Source organism: Suncus etruscus, chromosome 2 (assembly GCF_024139225.1).
Source record: "Suncus etruscus isolate mSunEtr1 chromosome 2, mSunEtr1.pri.cur, whole genome shotgun sequence".
Lineage (NCBI taxonomy): Eukaryota > Metazoa > Chordata > Mammalia > Eulipotyphla > Soricidae > Suncus > Suncus etruscus.
Window position 1 is genome coordinate 109,379,766 of NC_064849.1, and position 19,100 is coordinate 109,398,865.

Consider the following 19,100-nt stretch of genomic DNA (forward strand, 5'->3'; position numbering starts at 1 on the left):
CATACGTATATGGAAATAACTTAGGATAAGTCTTTTGTCTGCATGCCCTACTTTGTCTGCCTCAGCCTATCTGTGGACTGAGATTCTTAGTAAAGATCATTGGTTTTAGTGGGCAGATCAGCCATGAGGTTGAAAGCTCCCAGACCCCTTTCTTTTCTTTTGGAAATTTGGCCTGGTTTATTTCCCACCATGACCCTGTTCCAAATCCATTTTCTCAGGGTTGGATTACATCCTGTGGAGTTCCACAAAACAACATTTAAAATCTTACAGAGAAATGATAACACTATAACAAAGTTGTACATTTTCATATGTAATTTTCATCTTGAAAAGAGAATATGAATAAAATGATGTGTGGTCATTAAATAGTGTCCAATGTATTCCCCTCCCAGTTATGGTAGGGCATTGTACAGATAGCTATGAGATCTAAGATTAGATTAGAGAGGGTATTTGTATAAAACAAAATTTCTAGTCTTTTATACCTGGAATTAAACGCATGTATTCTGTAGTTTTTCTAAACCCACTAAATATTTTGTGAACATTATGTGACTATATATATCAGGTACCAAGGTAAGATCAAGCTGATTTTGCTGATAGACAGAAGACTCATCCTATTCTTTTTGAAACTCCCAATAGGATAGGAGAGACAGTAAACCAACTCCACACTGGTTATCTATTACTACCCTTTTACTAAGTGCTATGGAAGAAAAACTGACTATAGCAAAGGACATATTAGTAGAATCCAGTTTTGATGTCCAAATTTGGTAGTAAAGATATTCTCTTTGATAAGTAACTACAGACTAAGATCTAAAACAATGGGTTATAAAAAAGATGGGGCTACTTTACGCAGAGCTGATCCTGTGAAGAGGCCAACAAATAGGAGAGCAGAAAGGGATATGGTTCACAGGGCCCAGTGGACGGATTTTGTAGGTCTTTCAGGCCATGATAAGGTTTAACTTTTTTGAAGGGAAGGGGCGCGATGGTTTTTGAGTCACACCCAGAGGCACTCACTCACTGGATACTCCTGGCTCTGTGCTCAGAAATTGCTCCTAGCAGGCATGACAGGACTATATGGGATATATGGATTCAAACAACCTTCTTCCTGGATCTGCTGCATGCAAGGTAAATGCCCTACCAGTGTGCTATCTCTCCGGCCCCAATAAGGTTTAACTTTAATTAAAAGATTGAAATGGTACCCTTGACAAATTTTAAGAAATGAAATGATCATGTTGATACTTTTAAAAGGTCAGTCTGAGGAAGACAGATATTGGGTAATGTAAAGAGTGAGCTAAACCGTTTGCTTCGCAAAAGGATTTGATAGATACCTAAATTTATTTAAGACATTTTCTAAGTGGCTTTTTCATTCGCTTACTCTTAGGTTATTTCTATCTAAAAATTCAAGTGACTGCATTCCAGGCAAATAAGATTGCTCTCCTGGAAGACAGAGGAACCCTGCAGTTAACCTAGCTCTCTGGCATGGGGAAAAGCGAACAAGAAGTTGTCTTGGAGCAAGAACAGCTGTGAACTGTTCTTTCCCACATGAATTTGGGCGATTAGCAGATAGCCTCTTGCCCACCGATGAAGAAACAGAGCTGATTATTCTATAGGTGGCATTTTCTTTTTCAATATCAAACTAATCAATGTCTTGCTGTGGTGGGAAGAAACACTAAATTGCTGAAATGGCTGCCTTTCGGATGAGAAAAAACTTAGCACCTGCACTTAGGTCCATAAATAACTGAAGGTTATTTTCCCTGGGGATGAAGTTTTTGGTCCAAATGTTCCCACTAAATGCTAACTTAGTGATTACACTGTGTCTGTTTGAATTACCATTATAATTTCAAGGAAAAAGCTTTTGTTTGGCCAGAAAAATAAATATATTTTAAGAAACACAACTTTATATTTGAACTACGATTTATTTTGGCTTGCTTCTTCCAAATACACAAAGCCTTTGGGAAAAGGTTTCCAGATTGTACACTTTTTCCACTTGAGTAGACCTTATCACAAATCTCTTTCATTATTTTTTAAAAATTAGCATAGTTCCATAATTATTACCAATTTACTTTTATTTATAACCAAATAACCATGATTGAGTATCCCATGTATCAAAACCATACTAGTAATCAATGCTCTTGCATCTGATAACTTTTTAAGATATTAACTTTGGCCATTCAAATTTAGTTCTCTAGAGAAATTATTTTAGCTATGTCTATGCTAAGTACATGACATATGTTTAAAACTTTCTTTATAAGAATTTATTTTCAACAGTCATTAGGTATTATCTTTACTTGAGACCTTTAACAGAATATTTGTGAATTTGTTATCATAGGCATATCATTTTGTTGTTCATCTTTCAGGATTTCCTAATGAACAACACACTATGTTTTGTGCAGACATTCCAGTATTATAAAGACAAACCTTATGCCCTTTGTTCTTAATTTTATTGCTTTCATCTTATTGCTTTTCACCTTGACATGACCTTGCAATAACAGGTGCTCTCAAGCATCTTGCACTTAGAAGCAGTGTTTCCAGAAAACTTTTCTTAGTAACTTTCTTTTATTTTTCATATACAGTTAATTTGAATTTTCAGTTTCACTGCTGCCCTAATAACCCATCCACTACACTCAAGCTTCTGCAAAAGGCATTTCATGGTTTCCCTGCTCTCTACTTGTGTTTTTTTTCTTCTTCTTCATTTTGAGTCACACTCTGCAGTGCTGAGGGGTTGCTCCTGGTTCTTCAGTCAGGAATTAGGGGGAAATGTGGGATCTGGGGGATTGAATTCAGGTCGACTGTATGCAAGACAAAGTGCCCTACTAGCTGTATTATTGCTTTAGCTCTATTTGCCTTTTTCATCACCAATCAAGTAGTAAAATGGCTGCTGCATCTTTTTTGTACCTTTTTTCTTTTTTACAGCATATCTCTCAAAGCTTCCAAAGAATTGGGCTTCCATGATACTATCTTTTAGTGTTCCTCAAACTCATTTTTATCATTTTTCTTTTCCTGTTTCCTCTGCCAGACCCCCTTTCCTTCAACACAATGTATAATTCATATTTATTTTCACTGTGTTTGTTAAGGATATTTACCTCTATTCACTGTCAGTTCCTCTCAATACCATTATCATATATCTTGAACCTAAATTCACATCTTGCTAAAGTTCTGTTTTTCTATTTTGTATGGAAGCTAATTACAGGTGTGACCACACATAATAATGTACAAAGTGTATGAAGATAAAAAATAATTGCCAATTTCTAACACAGGCTTGAAAATTCTTAGTGATGAGATTCTTTCAGATTCTGAGTGAAGAAGTTCAGAACACAACAAATTCTTCCCCAACCAAATTTGATGAGGGAAATTCTGTAGAATAAATGAACTAGAGGACTGTGGGAACAAAAGAGAAAATACCGTCTGGCTCACTGAACAAAATAAGAGGCATTGTTCTGAAAATACAATTAATTCAAATTCTATAAATTGCTCAAAACATTCAGAAACTGGGGCCGGGCGGTGGCGCTAAAGGTAAGGTGCCTGCCTTGCCTGCGTTAGCCTTGGACGGACCTCGGTTCGATCCCCCGGTGTCCCATATGGTCCCCCAAGCCAGGAGCAACTTCTGAGCGCGTAGCCAGGAGTAACCCCTGAGCGTTACTGGGTGTGGCCCAAAAACCAAAAAAAAAAAACAAACAAACAAAAAAAAAAACATTCAGAATCTTTGCAAGCTCAAAATATTGTAAATCAGGGGCTGGACAGATTGCATGGAGGTAAGGCATTTGCCTTGTACGCAAAAGGACAACGGTTTGAATTCTGGCATCCCATATGGTCCCCTGAGCCTGCCAGGAGTGATTTCTGAGCATGGAGCCAGGAATAACCCCTGAGCATTGCTGGGAGTGACCCAAAAACAAAACAAAAAAAATTGTAAATCAGTAACATATCTTAACAGATGAATAGAAGTTCTTTTTTTGAGAAACAATAATATCAGGGAAGAAAAATTGCAAGTGTTTTTAATATTTGAAAAATGTCCCAGTTTCTCCCGAACTTTTATCAGTGGCAAAATTCGGCCCAGATATAAAGAAATCTCATTCAATATTTCACTAATTTTAGGAAAGTCCCTGGAAATTTTTTAAATGATAGAATAAAGAATCTAAAAAAACAGAGAAATAAGGAAATATCAGAACTATAATCAATTTCCCTGGAGGCAAAAGAAAATATTTTGTTTTTCAAATAATATGATTACTAAAAAATAAACAAGAAAATAAAAAACCTTTGGAAAATAAAACGTATTTACATTAACATTTGATATAATTTTGAATATTATTTTAAAGCTACATTTCAAAAATAAAATAAAATAAAATAGAAAACTTTAAAATAGAAAACTCCTAGAGCCTGAAGATGTAGCACAGTGGGTAAGGCAGTTGATTTACACATAGATAACCTTAGTTTGATACCTGGTACTCTATATGGTCCCCTGAGCCTACCAGCAATGATCCCCGAATACAGAGCTAGGAGTAGTCCCTCAGTGCAACTGGACATGGATGGTCCAATGCCTCCACCCAAATATATGCTAAAATGGAAAATTTTAAATAAATTAAGTTTTGTTATCTAAGATGGATCACTTTGAAATATCCACACAGAACGATATTGGTTTTAGAATAATAATTTAATGATTGATTTTTATAATAATAAAACATTTCTTATCAAATGTTATAAGTTCAAAGCTTAAAATAGGACTCTGAGAATTAATTTGTTTCATAAGTATAAAGAGTGCAAGACTATCTCATAATAAGATGACATTTCAGATAAAGAGAATTAAAATCCTTAAAATTTTCAAGGACAATGAAAATGCCCCTTAGGAAAAATAATCAAAATGACTGTAGTCTTTCTCCCAGCAACACTACAAATTTGATTATGATAAAGCAAAATTTCCAAAATTTTGAAAGAAAGTTAATGCCAATTTAAAAAATCTATGATCACCTACGTTATAAAGCTACAAAAATTTATTTTAGGGCATAAATGTTCTAAAATAAACTTCCCCTATGCTTTCTCACTATTAGTCTTTCAAAATAAACCAAGAGAAAACATCCCAGAAACATGCAGAATATTCTGAATGACAGCTGTAGTAGAACTAAAATCTTAAATTCAAAGAACAAGCTGAACAATTTGGCTATACCTTTTAAAAAGAACAAAAAGAGCCAGATTTATTTCTGTGTTAAATTAGATTTTTATTTACTGTAAATACATGTAGAAATAAATAAATAAATATACATGTAGAAATAAATACATGTAGAAATAAAATATATCAGGTGAAATTTCAGAAAGAAATTCCCAAGCATGGGAATAACTCCTTAGTACCAGCAGGTGTGGACAAGAAACCAAACTAAATTAAACCAAACCAAACCAACAAAATGAGTGGCAAAGGGCAAATTATAAACACAATTACCAATCAAAAACTGATATTCTTTTCATTTCTGTTGCTGAATCACAATTCAAGTTCTTGTTGCTTATTTTGCTTTCAACATGGGAGTCCATGTTTATATTTTGTTTTTCTTTTTTGGTCTGGTTTTTTCCCCATTTCACAGTTGTAAACCTATATAGTTCATGCTGTGACGTGAACCTATTGAGACTTTAGTACCTATGTACACATACACAACACTAAGGACTTCCACTTGCTTTTATTCTTAATATCCATGAACTTTTTCCACTTCAGATTTACTAGTTACAATTTTCTAACCCTGCGAAGGGTGTTTTCAGTGCTACCAAATTACTCTTCCTTAGAAATATCTTTTAGATAAAAATTTATATTATTGTCTTTAATTTCCTTTTTTACTAAAATCAGACACATAAATCCTTTACTTTTTCTTATTTTAATTTAATTTTTTTATTTTTTGTTTTTGGGTCACACCCGGCAACGCTCAGGGGTTACTCCTGGCTCTACTCTCAGAAATTGCTCCTGACAGGCTTGGGGGACCATATGGGATGCCAGGATTTGAACCACTGTCCTTCTGCATGCAAGGCAAATGTCTTACCTCCATGCTATCTCTCCAACCCCATAGATCCTTTTCAAAATTGGCATCATTGCTTAAATTTTCATCATCTGAGAAAATCTTCCAGCTATTCATTTTATAATTAATATATTTAAACACCTTGATTACAAATATAATTGTACTTGGGTTTCAGACATGTAAAGAACACCCCCTTTCACCAATGCAACATTCCCATCACCAATGTCCTGAATCTCCCTCCTCCCCACCTCACCCCTACCTGTACTCTAGACAGGCTTTGTACTTCCCTCATTTATTCGCTTTGTTATGATACCCTAGGAACACAAAAATACAATAAAAAAAATACCTTCCTCACACCTATATTCGTTGCAGCACTATTTACAATAGCTAGACTCTGGAAACAACCAAGATGCACTTCAACAGATGAATGGCTAAAGAAACTGTGGTATATATACACAATGGAATATTATGCAGCCTTCAGGACAGAGGAAGTCATGAAATTTTTCTATACATGGATGTACATGAATCTATTGTGCTGAGTGAAATAAGTCAGAGTGAGAGAGAAAGACACAGAATAGTCTCACTCATGTTTTACTGAAGTTAATAAAGATGATTGACTTCCAATTGATAATGTAGATAAAATTAAATTTACTCAAGCAAATTATTGTGATTAAGAAAAAATATATACATCTATGTATAGGAAAACATGTATATGAAATCTATTATGCTGAGTGAAATAAGTCAGAGGGAGAGAGATAAACACAGAATGGTCTCCCTCATCTATGGGTTTTGAGAAAAATGAAAAACATTTGTGTAATGATTCTCAGAGACAAAATAGAGAAGGACTGGAGGGTCCAGCTCCCAACATGAAGCTCACCACAGGGATCATTTAGTGCAGTCACAGAAATAATTATATTGATAACTATCATAACAAAATCTGACTGAATGAGGGATGTAGAAAGCTTGTCTAGAGTACAGGCCGGTGTTGGGTGGGGAGGGACACTTGGGATATTGGTCTTGGGAATGTTTAATATATATCTAATGTATATATATATATATATATATATTAAGAAAATCAAAAAAAGAAAAGAAAAGATAAGGCCTCCCAATTCTTAGCACAGGCTGTGTTCTTTACACTGACTGTATAGAAAATGGAGGTACAGTAAATGCACCCCATATACACCTTAACACAGAACCTTTGCCTGATCTGTATTGTGAATTGGGGGACAAAAAAGAAGAAAATATAAAAAATTATCTAGTTGCAAATATTAGTTTTTAAAAACTATATCTCCAACAGAATACCTTTTAATTAATAGTAGTGCAAACCACAAAGTCTAAAAAGTGAAAAAGAAAGGGAGGAGAGCAAGGGAGGAAGACAGAAGTTAAATGTCTGCCTAGAAGCAGGCAAGGGAAAGGGTAGGAAGGAAACTAGGGGCATCTGGTGAAAAATGGGCACTGTTAGTGGCGTGTACATTGTATGGTGGAAACTTAATCATAAACAACTTTGAAACCCTGGTGTTTAAAAAAAACATTTAATTAATCTTAAAAAATATCTCACAAGTATTGATCAAGTAATTGTTCTTTATTACCCTCATACATTGGGACTATATTTATATAGTAATGTATTTAAAAATCTATCCATTATTTAGTAAGAGATATTTCATATATGAACATAATTATAAACTAGAGCATTATTATTATCAGCTCACACCAGAGATTACTATCACAGTATTCAAAAGAAACCTCATAAATATAATTTTAGATAATTATTCAAGATTTATAATTACCAAGTGACAGAATTCTTTAAGACCTGGATCCATAAGACTCTAAAGCTATCTTTTGACCATTGTACTGTTTATAAATCTTTGTAAGCATTTTAGTAAGGAAATATGCTACTATTTTTAGTTCATCTGTTAAATGTTAGAAAACATCTTTTTCATGTGCTAAGCTAAACTCTCACCTTTAGAAAAAATAAGTTCTTTAGCATTTATACCTATGCTAAATGTTAGCCACAAATGAAAGACGGCATTGCCCTTAAGTAGAACAAGATTTTATAAAAAATCAAAAAGTTAAAACACAAAGTTGTATTGTCTCTTTGAATGTTTTTTGCTAGAGTGAAAACATCAAGTCAAGGCCTTACTAGAGATGACTCCTGTTCTTAATCTCTGACATTTCTCAAGATGAGTATGGACTAACAAAGGAAGACCTAGGACAGGCCAAGCAGGACAGAATGAGATTCAGGATGAGGTCACATATTTCTATTTTATGGTTATATATAGTTCTACACTCAATGGATGGGTTTTGAAAAGGTGAAAGCACTTATGTATTCATTCAGTAAATATTGAAGGCATGTTCTAAGCATTTCAGTGATATAAAAAAGATATAATGATTTATATATAACATAAATGTATATTTATATATAAATATATACATATTTATATATAATATAATATGCACAGCAGTACGGCGTTTGCCTTGCACTCGACTGACCCAAGACGGAACTAGTTTGATCCCTGGCGTCCAATATGGTCCCCCAAGCCAGGAGCGATTTCTGAGCACATAGCCAGGAGTAACTCCTGAGTGTCACCAGGTGTGGCCCAAAAACAAAACAAAAAGCAAACAAACAAAAATTAATAACAAATTTTTGTTTATGTGCCTTTGAGTAAAGGTTATGAATTCTTTAGGGTTGATTTTTCTATTTGTATAATAGGGAGTTATACAACATCAAACTGAAGAGGTCTTTCCAATTGCAAACTGCTGTAGCTTTTATAATTGGATTTATTTAAGACCTTAGACATTTTGGTGGTATAGACATGAGGGAATTGATGTATATCAAAATCATCAAAAGTTACTACTTTTGATGTATTAATGTAACTAAGCTATTAATTAAATTGAAAAACAGAAGTTTTCTTAGGAAATGGGGATGGGATGTGTGGTAGTTGAGTCACTGTGACACTGATCCTTGTAGTTGGTTTGGAGCTGGAACATCACATGCTTGCAACCCTATGATTTACAGTATTGTAAATCACAATATCTAGAGATATTAAGAAAAAGGGGGACCGGAGTGATATGATGTATTGTTGTTAAGGTGTAGCACTCAGCTGCCCCAGGATCTATCTCCCACATCTCATCTAGTCTCCTACCTACTACCAGGAGTAATTTCTCAGAGTAGCCAAACATAAACCCTGAGCATTGCTGGGGTTAACCCCAATACAAAACAAAACAAAATTTGAAAAAATAAGTTTTATATAATTAAAACTTATAATTTTTCTTTTTTTCTTTTTATATCCTTACATTGTGCAGAATTTGTTATTCTGACTCAATATGTGACAGATTCTTCGATCGACCTCAGGTGCTTTCAAGCTTTGAGTGGTAAAGGTTTCCTAGGCCATAGACTACATTTGGGAAAATAACAAGTTTTTAAGCAGCCACAACTTTAAGATTTAGTACTATACTTTCTATTATCCCCAAATAGCCCTTCTTAACATTTCTCCCACTTCTGAATGTATTATAAACAGTCCACTTACCTTTTCAAAATTAAAAGCTATCATGAGCACATTAAAAGGGCACCATTGAGAAGTTTGTTTTCTGTTTCTTGCCATTAAAATGCATTATTTTCAACATCTTGCTGTTTCATTTCTTTTCCCTGGTATTGAGAACAATTACTATAATATTACTATGACTCTGCCTTAATGCACTCCTCCTGGCCAAAAGCTGCACTATATCATAGTTAACTCCACAAGGTTCAATAACATTTTTCCAAACATGTTGTGGCTGTCACCACCGGAGAGCAATGCTTTTAGGGGCAAATGCGGAGCTGCTATATGGCACTTTTCTTCCTTCCTTTTCTGCTTTCCTAATTTTAGGTAATTGTTGAGTTGAAGTTTATTAGCTAATTGTGTACATGCTGTGGCATTGAAGTACATTCATTTATGTAGTTGACAGTAAGTAACTAGAGTTTTCTTTGATAAAGGTATTTTTCTTCAGATTTGGGAGGTGGAACTATACTAATTGTGGTGCTTAGAAGCTCAGTGTGGATCTAACTACTGGAAGTAGTAGCTGTAGTTATTAGAGAATTAGTACATGTACCTTGGGGAATTACGAAATTTTTCTCTACAAAGATAGAATTTGAAACTAGCTTTATAAAGATGTTTATAAATCATAGGGTTGTTTTGCATTAAAAATGGGTAGCAAAATTTTAGGCAGAGACTTGAATCAAATCCATTTAAATTTAATTTTGCAGTAATAGTTTAACATTTATAGTTGTCCTGTTCTGAATGCTTTTATTTTTTATTTATTTGGGTTTTATATTCTGTGTTATGTTTTGGGTTTGGATCACATCTAGTTGTTTTTAGGGCTTATTTCTGACTCTGTGCTTAAGGAATAATGCCCACTCAGATCTAGGAGACTGGCAAGATGGCAGGGATTAAGCTCAACATCTAGGAGATCTAGGAGACTATGTCAAATGGCAGGGATTAAGCTTTGCATGCAAAGAAGAAACCTTTCATACCTTTCATACTGTACTATATCTCTAGTATTATTATGAAAGGTTTAGAAAGCAATTGTATAGAGTTGCTTGCAATTAAAGTGAATGTACTGGTTATTTACTTAGGAAATTCCTTAGCTCGGTTAGGATAAATTTTTTTGTTCTCTATGAAATACACACTTGAATTAGATGTTATTGCTACCCTCAGCAAAGTTCTGTTGTATACTCTATTTTTGGTTCAAGGTTTCTTTTAGATAGGAAATTATAAGATGTGACTTTATGATAGAATGCTTGAGTGGTAGTCATGAAGTCAGGGATTTCACTCCCAGAATTACCACATATGTTGAGTGCAATCACAGTGGTACTGCCAGAACACACAGAAAAATGTTTGATTCCTGGTGTGTTAACCACACCAAGTATCTATCTGAACACTGCAACCAAATGTGTGCTCCCTCTGTCCATTGTAGCAAAACAAAAGAGGAAAGAAAGAAAAGAAGAGAAAGACTGAAAGAAGAAAGAAAGAAAGAAAGAAAGAAGAAAGAAAAAAGAAAGAAAGAAAGAAAGAAAGAAGAAAGATGAAAGAAAGAAAGAAAGAAAGAAGAAAGATGAAAGAAAGAAAGAAGAAAGATGAAAGATAGAAGGAGATAGATGATAGAGATAGATACATGCATACATACATACATACATACATACATACGGCCAGAGAGCATGGAATTAAGGCATTTGCCTTGCATGCAGAAGGTCAGTGGCTCAAATCCAGGTATCCCATATGGTCCCCTGAGCCTGTCAAAAACCAAGAAGGAAGGAAGGAGGAAGAAAGGAAGGAAGGAAGGAAGGAAGGAAGGAAGGAAGGAAGGAAGGAAGGAAGACAGGCAGAAAGAATGAAAGAAAGAAAGAAAGAAAGAAAGAAAGAAAGAAAGAAAGAAAGAAAGAAAGAAAGAAAGAAAGAAAGAAAGAAAGAAAGAAAGAAAGAAAGAAAGAAAGAAAGAAAGAAAGAAAGAAAGAAAGAGGGCGGGAGAAAGAGGGAGGGAGAAAAGGGAGGAAGAAAGAGGGAGGGAGAAAGAGGGAGGGAGAAGGAAGGAAGGAGGGGAAGGCTGGGAAGAAGGAAATAGGGGAGGAAGGGGAGAAATGAAAAAGGGGAGGGAGAAAGAAAGGAGAAAAGGAGGAAGGAAGGGAGGGAGGGAAAAATAAAGGAAGAGAGAAGGAAGGGAGGCAGGAAGGAAGGAAGCAAAGAAGGAAACAAAAAGTAAGGGACAAAGAAATGAAGGAATAGAGAAAGGGAGAAACTGAGGAAGGAAATTTCAGAAAAATAATGAGATACAGAAATATTTTGCTAGTGAAGAAAACTTTCAAACATGTCTGAAATTTGTCCATAGTTATTCTGTTTGTGTACAGGCTTCATATCTGCCTTTTTTCTATTTTGAGTTCCACATAAAGACTGGTCATCATACTCCTATGGTCTTGAGAGCATGTCTTTTTTTGGAGGTGGTTAGATAGAATGGAGAGAATATTACCATCATAGTTCAGGAATTACAAGTAATACTAAGAGTGCCGTGTTTCAGCTCTTCGGTCAATCTCCATAACTTTGAGGCTATGTTTTAAAGGCTGAGAAATACTAGTAACTAAAATTTATGAACTCTGACTAAAGATAAATGAAACAAAACAGTTATTTCAGATATAAAAGACATGACGGTGATTATTACTTTGTATAGCTTTATAAGGAATAGTTGTTATAACAAACAACACACAGTTAAAACTAGTATTTGATCTATGGTCTCACCCATTACAAGAAAAGCTTTCTTACATTTCACTATAGGTCTCTTTTTCTTTTCTAGTTTTCCAGCCTCAGAAAACTACCATTTGACCATGATAACCTAAATTCTCTAGATGTTCAAATAAATTAATCACATATATTATATTTTTATTCATAACTAGTGTGAATTTCACTAATATCATTATGTGATATAGAAATGCTGTTTTCTTTGCTAAACTACGTTTAACTCAGCAGATATTCGATGATTTGTTATTCTATTCATAGATCATACCTCACAAGAAAATGGGCACATCCACATTACCACTACAAGGAAATGAATTCTGTCACTGTGAACATGAACTATTATCTTGAGCCTTAAGTGAAACTTTATATATAAGCACCTTAATTTTGATCTCGTAAAACCTTTATCTGAGGACTCAGCCAAATACATAATAGTTTTTTGGGGGGGGCCACACCCGTTTGATGCTCAGGGGTTACTCCTGGCTAAGCGCTCAGAAATTGCCCCTGGCTTGGGGGGACCATATGGGACGCTGGGGGATCAAACCGCGGTCGCGATCTTTCCTTGGCTAGCACTTGCAAGGCAGACGCCTTACCTCTAGCTAGCGCCACCTCGCCGGCCCCAGTTTGTGTTGTCTTAAGATTCTTTGATTGTGGTAATTTGCTAGATGTGAGAAGGCAAGATGAGTTTCTGAGAGAGAAAGTGAACATGAAGAAATCAAGTTCTTATTAGAATAATAGAAAAATAGAGCATTACTGCTATCAGAGTGAATTGTCTGCTCCAATACCTGCTGATAGATGAGAGTAGAAAGCATCCAGAGCTGGGATAATGCCATTGGTTAAGAAGATGAAGAGATAGGTGAACTTGGACAGGCAAAGGCTTAGACAATGGTGTCTCTTTTTGTTAGTAGTATTAAAATGTAAAAGAAGTTTTTTTTAATATGGGCTATAGAATGGAGAAGAGTCTGGTTAGTATAGTCAGGTTTACTTTTTATGGGGAAAGATATTCTTACTTCAAGTTGGAGGCTGGGCTTGCTTTACTTTATGAGAAGTAATATTTTATGATGAATATTAAAAAATGCTCTAGAGACAAGCACATAGACATATCAGATAGATTTATATCTATTGATTTGAATAGAAAGGTAGATCTGCCATTGATCTGTAGAAAATAATTGAATCCACAGACATATGAGTGAAATGAAGACATTAGATGTATTAATGCTTATTTCCTGCAGAATAATATTACCAAGAAGATTTTGAAAAACTAGACCTTAGGAAGTAATGCAATGTGTCTGGATGAAAAGAAAATTAAATTTTTTTTTTTTTTTTTTTTTTTTGGTAGTTTTTGGGTCACACCCGGCAGTGCTCAGGGGTTACTCCTGGCTTCATGCTCAGAAATTGCTCCTGGCAGGCACGGGGGACCATATGGGACGCTGGGATTCGAACCGATGACCTCCTGCATGAAAGGCAAACGCCTTACCTCCATGCTATCTCTCCAGCCCCAGAAAATTAAATTTTAAGGTGAATTATGCTTGGAAGTAGTTCGTGATAAAAAAAAACCAAATACTGAGATTTGAAAGCAGAAGTTATATTACAATGAACTGCTTGGATAAGACAGTAAGAATGGTGAAGAAAGAAAAATGCAATCTAGTCAGCATGTTGGTAAATTTGTTTAAAGAGGGTGGAGGGAAGAATCTAGCAGGGAAGAAAGGAGGTCAATGAGACTTTTATTTGTTTTGCTTATTTGTTTAAAAATAGGAAAGATTTAAACACCATGGGAAATATACAGTTAAGAAGGGAACCATTAACACATCCATTAAAACCTTGCTTTTATTACTTAGAGTATCTATATGTCTTACAGAAAATGAGAACATTTTTATTTACCAGCAGTAGTCTAAGAGAAAACTATGTTTTCCTTTACATTTTTCTTTGGCATCCTGGCTTAAATTTGAATCACAAATAACTTCATAGGCAGTTTTGTTGCAGTAAGCAAGTAGATACAGCAGCTCATTCAGAACTCAATGTTTTTTGTTATGGTTGTTCTGTGACATGGGTTAATCCATTAATAGGGTACTATCATTAATAACTGTCTAAAAATCTGTGACAGTTATTCAGACTCTAAAAGACAGGGATGCTACTCACCAGGAAAAACAAATGGATGAGCAAACAAATAAAAACACTGGAAGTTGCTTTGTAGAATATTAATGGGGAAAAACTAGAAGAGAATTTTTATTTCTATAGTATCATTAAATTCCACTTTCAAAATTAAATTCTATTCCTAAGACTTCTATTCAATTTCCCTCACCCCATCCTTGGCTTACCCTTCATATTATTACTCTTGGTTCTCACTCTGCCACAGTTCAGATCTTTAAGAAAAGCATGGCAGGCATTTGTTTGTGGCTTAGAAAAAATATGTATGAAGTCAGTTTTAGCAGTCCAACTTTTTTGTTCCAATAGAACAATATTAATCTTGACTCTCCCAGGCTTCTATTTGCGTCATGAAATTCCTATTGCATTTCAGAGAGCAGCCAAGACTTTTCTATATACTCTGCCCTCAGGTTATGGTTGATATTATAAGATTGCTAAATAATTGCTTACTGAGAACCTCAAAATAAGTTTTTGACAAGTACAACAAACAAAACCTCTAGCTTTAGAACGAAGCAATCCAGATATTATGAGTAGCAAACTCTTAAGATCACATTATAGAGGAAGAACAAATGAAGACGAGATTTAAAAGTCTCCAATCAGCAGAGAGAGACTGCATAATTGAAAGCACAGCACACAACATACTGCACAAAACAAGCAAGTCCAGTAGGAGTCGAATCTGTCATGAGATCCCGGAATGGCCATTCATTCGTTGATGTTAAGTGAACATTGTCTGATAAAAGCTTCAGCATCCGGCACACAATTATGACTGTCCAGAATATCTTCAGCACATAGTTTGTCAATTATACAATTTAGTGACTCTTATTATGTTTGCATAATTTTGAAACTATCATCATAATCTAATTTTAGGACATTTTTATTGCCTCCAAATGTAAAGCAACCTCTTCTCCCATACTTAATCAAGCTACCATTCAATTTTTTTGTCTTAACCAATTTGCCTATTATGGACATTGCATATAAGTGGTATACTAGAATATGACTGTGATGAGTTTCTTCAAAAGAATCGCAAGTTTTATTGTCATAGTGAAATTACTAAGCAATGGACAATGGTCTCAGTGTCCCTCTTAATGATACTGTTAACTGGGCATGACATTTTTGTTAGAGACATAGGATATTGTATTCTTTAGGTGCTGTGGTGCTATGAACTACAATAACTACTCTGCTGGTGCTTAAAAAACTCCAAGGTCACACCTGACAGTGTTTAAGGACTATAAGGCGCCAGGACTTGAACTTGATTCCTATGTATTAAAGCCTTAATTCCTAAGTTGAGCCATGGCCCTACCAAGAAGAAAGTCATTACCAGTTCTCAACCTTGTGTCAGTAATTTATTTACTTTTTTTTGAATTTTAATATATATACATATATATATATAAAATCCTTCAGTGCAACATTCTGATGACCAATATCCCAAGCGTCCTTCCTCCACACCCTGGCCTGTACTCTAGACAAACTTTCTAAAGCAATACTTGGAAAAAAGAATATGGGAGGTATTATTTACCCCAACTTTAAACTGTATTACAAAGCAATAGTTATCAAAACAGCATGGTATTGGAATAAAGACAGATCCTCAGATCAGTGGAACAGGCTTGAGTACTCAGAGAGTGTTCCACAGATATACTGTCACCTACTTTTTGATAAAGGTGCAAGAAATCCTAAACGGAAGAGGGAAGGCCTCTTCAATAAGTGGTGTTGGCACAACTGGCTAGCCACTTGTAAAAAAGCAAATTTAGACCTCCAGTTAACATCATGTACAAAGGTAAAATCCAAATAAATTAAAGACCTAGATATCAGACCTGAAACCATAAAGTATATAGAACAACATGTAGGTCAAACACTCCATGACATTGAGACTAAAGGTATCTTTAAAGAGGAAACAGCATTCTCCAAACAAGTGAAAGCAGAAATAAATAGATGGGACTATATTAAGCTGAGAAGCTTCTGCACCTCAAAGGAAATAGTGCCCAGAATACAAGAGCCACCCACTGAGTGGGAGAAACTATCCACCCAATACCCATCAGATAAATAATTTATTTTTTAATAATTAAATAATATTTAATTATATAGACAACCACTTTATTAATTGGTAAATCTTTCAGTTGTTTATAGAAATGAGATTGTTATAATCATCTCTGCTATTAACATTTAAGCATGATTTTGTGTGAACATACTTTCTCATTCTATTTGAATATTTATTTACATAGTACATGTCAGGTTTGTTTTTGTTCTTTGTTTTTTGTCTTTGGTTTTTGTTTGTTTGTTTGTTTTTGATTGAGTGTCTGTGCCTGAAGGTGTGTGTGCTCAGGAATTACTTCAGGTTCTGCACTTAGCAAAGATTCAGGGCACCACAAGTGGTGCCAAGGATCAAAGTCAGGGTTGGCTGCATGCAAGGCAAACCATTATAGCTCTGGTCCATATGATAGTTTTTTCTAACAGCTTTCTTTGAGATCTTTAAACATCTATGGACCTAAGATTTAGAAACTCAGTATTTTATCCTCCTCGATATATATATAATCTGTATTTATAAGTTTAGAACTGGGTTGATATTTATGTGATCTAATTCATACAGTGTTATGAATTCTTTTATGTCTTTGCATATTATGTACTGGAAAAAAGTATTTTGTGATGCCAAAGACTGAATAAAAATCTAGTGCATGGAAATCATGCACTGTAGCATTCATTGAATAATACCCCTGATCCCAGAAAATGTTATATATATTTTATATATATATAAAGTTTTATGCATATTGTTAGAATATATATGTTTATGCCTGCATATAAAATTTTAATAAATTACATATGGAAAATAGTTATGAAAATATTTAAGAATATACAATATTAAATATTGTATTTCATACAATTTTATTAAATATTGTATTATATAAAATATAATTATATATAACATTTATTATTTATTTTTGAAGAAAATTTATCCCTTCTACACTGGCTTATGGATCAGAACAAAGAAAGAAGCTACAAAGTAATTGAAATGAATGTTATTTTTGGAAAATATTTAAGAAATTTTATATTAACAAGGTTTTCCTTTTCTGTTTTCTTTTTGTTGTTGTTGTTGTTGTTTTGTTTTTCTGGGCCACACCCAGTGGTGCTCAGGCGTTACTCCTGGCTATCTGCTCAGAAATAGCTCCTCGCAGGCACGAGGGACCATATGAGACGCCGGGATTTGAACCAACCACCTTAGGTTTTGCGTCAGCTGCTTGCAAGGCAAACTCTGCTGTGCTATCTCTCTGGCCCCAGCAAGGGTTTTCTTTAAAATAAATGTGATCAAAAATAATCAAAACAATAATTTAATTTAAATAAATACCTATAATTGAGTATTTGAAAATTTTAGAAGCAGAAATTAATAGTTATATTTTGAAATTTTACCCTAGTGAAAAGAATGGACTTAATCAACAGGAAGATGTGGCTTTAAGACTCAGCTTTTCCACTTACTAACTTTGCTTTGAGCAATCTATTAGCCTCAGGTTTTATTATTTCCTCAATAAGAATGAAAACAAGATTTATTTTTTAGAACTGCTGTTAAAATTAAATGAGACAATCTGTTTTTTGAAATCTCAAGAAATAGAAGTCAAGGCCAAAGTGATAGAACAGGGGTAGGGCATTTGCCTTGCACGTGGCCTACCTGTGTTTGATCCCTGGCATCTCATCTGGCTCCTCAAGCCTGCCAGGAGTGATTTCTGAGTGCAGAGCCAGAAGTAACCTCTGAGAGCATCTGGGTGTGACCAAAAAACAATTACAAAAACAAAAAACGAAATAGAAGTCTTACTTTGGAAAATCTTTAATCAATTTTCTTCAATCAATGTGACCTAGGTATTTTCCTAAAGAAGCACCACTCATTTATGTACATGGTTCTGTGATGTAAGAATAATTATTAAGAGCACATTTTCTATGAAAACTTAAAAAGTAAAGCCCCATTCCAACCAAACAAGATAATGTTTTCAAATTATAAAAACTCTGGTAATGGTGTGGGTGCATATTTATCAATGGAGATTTGTAGATTGAGGAATTCCTGCTGCAGACTACTTGGTGATGATCTTATATATCTTGTGTTCATTAAGGCAAATTACTAACCTGACTTCAATAATAGTACCAAGTATCATTTTTTTTTTGGTTTTTGGGTCACACCCGGCAGTGCTCAGGAGTTATTCCTGGCTCCAGGCTCAGAAATTGCTCCTGGCAGGCATGAAGGACCATATGAGGTGCCGGGATTCGAACCGATGACCTCCTGCATGAAAGGCAAACCCCTTATCTACATGCTATCTCTCCGGCCCCAGTACCAAGTATCTTAAAATGCCCTTTGCCAATCTTTTATCTTAGAGTGTTTATAGATATTTAATTTACACAGCAAAAGTAAGGTTTTTGATTTATGATGTCCTTAAAGCATCAGAGTAGCAAGAGATTCCAAAGGGGCAAGCATCATGGTTGCTGTATGGTTGCTGAAAAAATGATGGGATCTGGGACATTAACTTGTCTAATGCAGTTATTTAACATGAATATTTTAGGTGGCTTGCTTATGTACAAAAGACACTAATTTTAACAGTTGACACTAATTTTAACAGTTTAACTCTTTTAGGTAACAACTCTTATATTTAAAAACTGCCTTATCCGTTACAGTTGTCTCTAGATGCCATCCTAGGTTCAGTGCAAAGACCAAGATCACCAACCACAGAAGACGGAT

The 19,100-nt window shown here is 34.7% G+C and overlaps 1 non-coding gene across 1 annotated transcript; it reads left to right on the forward strand.

Annotated features, from left to right (window-relative positions):
* The first annotated feature begins 7,083 nt into the window (after positions 1–7,083).
* On the forward strand, positions 7,084–7,216 carry LOC126002645 (small nucleolar RNA SNORA51). Its single transcript, XR_007493326.1, has one exon. It is a non-coding gene; the product is annotated as a small nucleolar RNA SNORA51 (small nucleolar RNA).
* Positions 7,217–19,100: the final 11,884 nt, after the last annotated feature.